Below are 6,202 nucleotides of genomic sequence, written 5' to 3' on the forward strand. Positions count from 1 at the left end.
TAACTAGTTAATCACTGCGAAACGATAACGAGGCTGTTTTTGGCTCTATTGTCCTTTATGCGACTCGGAATTTGTGTTTTCGATTAGTCCATTAGCGAACCAAACATTAGTTTTCATTTTTATTTTCAGATTTTTTTACGCCCCCAGTTACAAACTATATGTTGTTAAATGGAACGTTATTATGCAAAAATATAGAACGTTTCTTTTGGGGGCGTCAAAAAATTTTAGCCCACTAAGGGGTGAGGGGGACATAATAGATCCTAGATTTTTCAGTTGAAGCAAGTTTTTACGACTTGAACTTCGATTTTTAAATTTAAAGAAATTGAATTTTATAGGGGCGCTCCCAGTTTTAACGAAGAGCAGTTTTGGTGGATCGTCTTTTCAATTTTTTTTTGTAGTGTACTTAAAACAAGAAATTAAATGCGTGAAAGCATTCTGTTTAGGCCAACTTGCTGAAGAATGGAGAGAAAAGAGTGGTTTTCTGTTCATGTCACATTTTTGAAAGAGAGAGGAGAGAGCGAGAAGGAGAGATAGAGAGAGAGAGAGAGAGAGAGAGAAATTGAGATAAGGAGGGTTTGAAAAAAATTATTGCTATGCGAGTGATTTTTTGATCATGTTGCGTTATTTTCGATGCAGATTGTTTTGTTGAAACGAGCACTTTTTTGTGCAATGTGTTTTTATTGTTTATCTAAACCGCTAAATACGACTTTAGAAGCATTGATGACCATTGGAGGCAAATATACACTACTAGATACAACTTTGAGCTTTTTTGAACCATTTTGCCATGTTAGAAGCTTTTTTCGCAGTTGCTGTACTCTTCGATTTTTTTTTAAAAAAGGGCAGATATATGTGCCACAGATTAGCTGATATTGTTGTTTTGTCTGCTTTTTGACTCAGTTGATATTAATTTTTAAGAGACCTTCGGCTAGTTTTAGCAAATTTCAGCCAAATTTTTCTGTATTTTAGTTTTGTACATTTGTCCAAATTTGTGCTTCTCACTACAGGTCAGTTTTAACTGAAACAATTGATACATTTTTTGATTTTACAGGTTTCATTATTATTTTTTGTTTTTTTGTTTGATATATTTCACTTGTTTCTGTTTATGTTTCCATTCTTTTCAGACGATTTATGGAATTGAAAATTACAAATGAACAGCACGTGCGGGTAGACATCCTGTCAAGAATCTAAAATTTTGTTCGGAAATTTACCGATTTGGGGCGATAGATGAGATAAGTGAACAAAAACAGATCGTAGGTCTTTGCCTTCAATGACTGAATAGCTCAAAACGTACAGTGGTCACAGAAAAAAAGAAATAGAGGAAAAGGATTGGAATCAAAATTGAATAACAAACATACCAAACTTAGAAAGCACAACAGACTCCTGTAAAACCATCAGTTATGTTGCTATAGAATCAACGGATTTTTTTTTGTTTTTTTTTTCAATTCTCTTTGCTTTGAGATTTCAAATTTGCTTTGGGAACGCTGTTTGTTTTCAATATCCATACAGCACAGAAGAAAATTCCTAAAGAAGTATTTTTTTTAAAGTGTAAACAAAAAGAAGCCACAAACAGCACAGCTGTTTAGTTTTTAGATGTTGATTTAGTTTGTAGATTTTGAAACAAATAAAAACCTGTATCAATATTTTATTCCTTTATCATGCTTTTTTCATATTTGTATTCACTTGTTTCTCAAGATATCAATTTTCTCCAAGTAACACTCTTACGGCAGCACAAACCTTTTTGTTTTTCCTAAAGCGTTCTCTACCTCTCATTGTAGATATTTCAAATAAAAAATTTTGCCGTACACATTCTGTCAGATACAGCAATTGCAATAGCTCAATGACACCAGTATTAAAAAACTTTTACCGACTCCTCTGATATTAAATACAGTGAATATGCTACAATTGTACTACATTTTTTTACAATCGTATTACAATGCTAAAATCCTACTACAATCGCTTATTTTTTTTCTCAAAATAGAGTCAGTCGAAATCTGATTTTTGTCAAAACTAGAAGTTACAATCAGTAAAAGTTTACTAAGAGAAGGTTTTTCTATCAGTAATCGGATGATTGAGTAAAAAGTACTGAATCGTGGTACAATTGCTGATCTGTAACAACGGCTCAGATGAAAACAAAAGGAGCGCTGGAGTATAAGAAGAACATCAGAGAACGGACACCACAACAAAGAATACAGGGTGTATGAAGACTGTTTGAACAAGTGACTTCCTCTCAGACAGAGGCCAAAACGACATTTCTTCATTGAGTTCAACACAATCTGAATGATTGTACCACAATTATGTAAACGGCGCTTATATTGTAAATATATTTAACACTGCGAAACGATAACGAGGCTGTTTTTGGCTCTATTGTCATTTATACGACTTGGAATTTGTGTTTTCTATTAGTACATTAGCGAACCAAACATAAGTTTTCATTTTTTTAAAAACGCTTCAAAAACGGGGATTTCCACCAGTGTTTTTTACACCCCAGTTACAAACTATATGTTGTTATATGGAACGTTACTATGTAAAAATATAGAACGTGCGCTTGGAAGTGTCAAGAATATAAGCCTACTAAGGGGGGACATTATAGATCTTAGATTTTTCAGTTGAAGCAAGTTTTTACGACTTAAACTTCGATTTTAAAAATTAGAGAAACTGTATTGTATAGGGGCGCTCCCAATTTTAACGATTCGAAGATCAGTTTTGGTGGATGGTCCTTTCATTTTTTTTTGTAGTATAATTCGAACAAGAAATTAAATGCGCAAAGCATTCTGTTTAGGCCAACTTGCTGAAGAATGGAGAGAAAAGACTGGTTTTCTGTTCATAAAAAATACAGTGAATAAGCTACAATTTTACTACAATTTTTTCTAACAATCGTACTACAATGCTAAAATCCTACGACAATCGCTTGTTTTTTTTCTTAAAGTAGAGTCAGTCGCTAGCTGATTTTTGTCAAAACTAGAAGTTACAATCAGTACTAAGAAAAGGTTTTTCTGTCACTAATAGGATGATTGAGTGAGAAGTATGGAATCGTGGTACAATTGCTGATCTGTAACAAGGGCTCAGAAGAAATCAAAAAGAGCGCTGAAGTGTAAGAAGCACATCAGAGAACGGGCAGCACAACAAAGAATACAGGGTGTATGAAGACTCTTTAAACAAGTGACTTCCTCTCAGACAGAGGCCAAAACGACACTTCTTCATTGAGTTCAACACAATCTGAATAAATGTACCAGAGTTATGTACACGGCGCTTATATTGTAAATATAGTTAATCACTGCGAAATGATAACGAGGCTGTTTTTGGCTCTATTGTCGTTTATACGACTTGGAATTTGTGTTTTCTATTAGTACATTAGCGAACCAAACATAAGTTTTATTTTTTTAATACGCTTCAAAAACGGGATTTCCCCCAGTGTTTTTTACGCCCCCAGTTACAAACTATATGTTGTTATATGGAACGTTACTATGTAAAAATATAGAACGTGCGCTTGTGGGCGTCAAAAATATAAGCCCACTAAGGGGGGAACAGATTAGATCCTAGATTTTTTAGTTGAAGCAAGTTTTTACGACTGGAACTTCGATTTTTAAATTTAAAGAAATTGAATTGTGTAGGGGCGCTCCCATTTTTAACCATTCGAGAGCAGTTTTGGTGGATCGTCTTTTCAAATTTTTTTTCTAGTGTATTTAAAACGAGAAATTAAATGTGCGAAAGCATTCTGTTTAGGCCAACTTGCTGAAGAATGGAGAGAAAAGAGTGGTTTTCTGTTCATATTAAATACAGTGAATATGCTACAATTGTAATACAATTTTTTTTACAATCGTACGACAATGCTAAAATCCTACGACAATCGCTTGTTTTTTTCTTAAAGTAGAGTCAGTCGCTAGCTGATTTTTGTCAAAACTAGAAGTTACAATCAGTACTAAGAAAAGTTTTTTCTGTCACTAATAGGATGATTGAGTGAAAAGTATGGAATCGTGGTACAATTGCTGATCTGTAACAATGGCTCAGAAAAAATCAAAAAGAGCGCTGAAGTGTAAGAAGCACATCAGAGAACGGACACCACAACAAAGAATACAGGGTGTATGAAGACTGTTTGAACAAGTGACTTCCTCTCAGACAGAGGCCAAAACGACATTTCTTCATTGAGTTCAACACAATCTGAATAATTGTACCAGAATTATGTAAACGGCGCTTATATTGGAAATATAGTTAATCACTGCGAAACGATAACGAGGCTGTTTTTGGCTCTATTGTCTTTTATACTACTTGGAATTTGTGTTTTCTATTAGTACATTAGCAAACCAAACATAAGTTTTCATTTTTTTAATACGCTTTAAAAACGGGGTTTTCCCCCAGTGTTTTTTACGCCCCCAGTTACAAACTATATGTTGTTATATGGAACGTTACTATGTAAAAATATAGAACGTGCGCTTGGGGGCGTCAAAAATATAAGCCCACGAAGGGGGGAACAGATTAGATCCTAGATTTTTTAGTTGAATTAAGTTTTTACGACTGGAACTTCAATTTTTAAATTTAAAGAAATTGAATTGTGTAGGTGCGCTCCCATTTTTAACGATTCAAGAGCAGTTTTGGTGGATCGTCTTTTCAAATTTTTTTTCTAGTGTATTTAAAACAAGAAATTAAATGCGCGAAAGCATTCTGTTTAGGCCAACTTGCTGAAGAATGGAGAGAAAAGAGTACTACAATGCTAAAATCTTACGACAATCGCTTGTTTTTTTTTCTTAAAGTAGAGTCAGTCGAAATCTGATTTTTGTCAAAACTAGAAGTTACAATCAGTAAAAGTTTACAAAGATATGGTTTTTCTATCACTAATCGGATGATTGAATGATATGTATGGAATCGTGGTACAAATTCTGATATGCAACAATGGCTCAAAGGAAAACAAAAAGAGCGCTGGAGTGTAAGAAGTACATTAGAGAACGAATACCAAAACAAAGAATACAGGGTGTTTGAAGACTGTTTGAACAAGTGACTTCCTCTCAGACAGACGCCAAAACGACACTTCTTCATTGAGTTCAACACAAATCTACATCTGGATTTCAATTGGTTTCAGAAACGAGGGATTTTTTATTCTTAACCATATCAATGAGTACATGGTTTGCGTACGGTCGCCTTCTTCAAGATCTGGAGGTGCTTTTAATCATTCTCCAATTTCCTGGGTAAATTAGGTGTTGCAACTCCAATAGAGATTCCTGGATTAATCTTGAAATTGCTACACTATCTTGTCTGGCTGCACATTTTTCGCGCACAAACAATTGAATTGAATTGATATGAATTTAATTCAATTTAGTTGGATTAGTTACAGGTACAAGTTGATGTATTTATTTTAAAAGCAAATAAACATAATTCCAACAAGGACAACCAATGAGAAAATCAATTCTCTTCGAGTGATTGCCCAAATAAAAACCTAACAAAAATCTTTGCTTGTAAAGGCTAACGTCCTTGCTCAATATTCTGCTTCATGAAGCCGCGCTCTTCATTTCAGACTTTATCGTTTGATGTCCGGACTGCTGGGAGCGACTTTGTAAAGTGTTTTAATGTTCAATTCGATTTTTTTGGACAACTCTATTACTGGATTTGAGGCTGTTAAGTTTTTTGTCGCATTTGGGTTTATTTTGGGTGTGGCTTGGATTGATGGTTTGGATTGGCGGCGTCGTTTGACTTGTAATGATGATTTAAAAAATATTATTGCTCATGTTTTTCTATTTTGAAGGATTTGTTTTGGTTAGGCTAAATTTTTTAGCTGGTTAGCAGCCTAATTTTTGCACCCTAAATTTTCTTAAATGTAAAAATAACAATTTTAACAAAACACCTACCCATTGTTTCAATCTGCTGTAGGAGGATTTCTTCTAACAATGCGGTTTGATTATTGACAAAAATTTTTTGTGATCTTTCACGACAGTATATGACCTTCAACTGAGATTTATTCTACATATTCTATTGAACAAACCTTTCTGATAAGTTCTGATATATTAAAACTAAATCGTTTTTAATTTATTTTGGGGAATCATAATGCAAGCGCAACCGTTTCTTGTCAAATTCTTGTTTTTCGTTGAATTAAATAAACAACTACTCACTGTTTCAATCTGCTGTAGCAGGATTTCTACTAACAATGCTTTTTGATTAATGGCAAAATTTTTTGTGATCTTTTACGACAGTATATGGTCTTCAACAGAGAAAC

The sequence above is a fragment of the Convolutriloba macropyga genome, chromosome 2 (assembly GCF_964194025.1).
Source record: "Convolutriloba macropyga chromosome 2, txConMacr16.3, whole genome shotgun sequence".
Taxonomy (NCBI): domain Eukaryota; kingdom Metazoa; phylum Xenacoelomorpha; order Acoela; family Convolutidae; genus Convolutriloba; species Convolutriloba macropyga.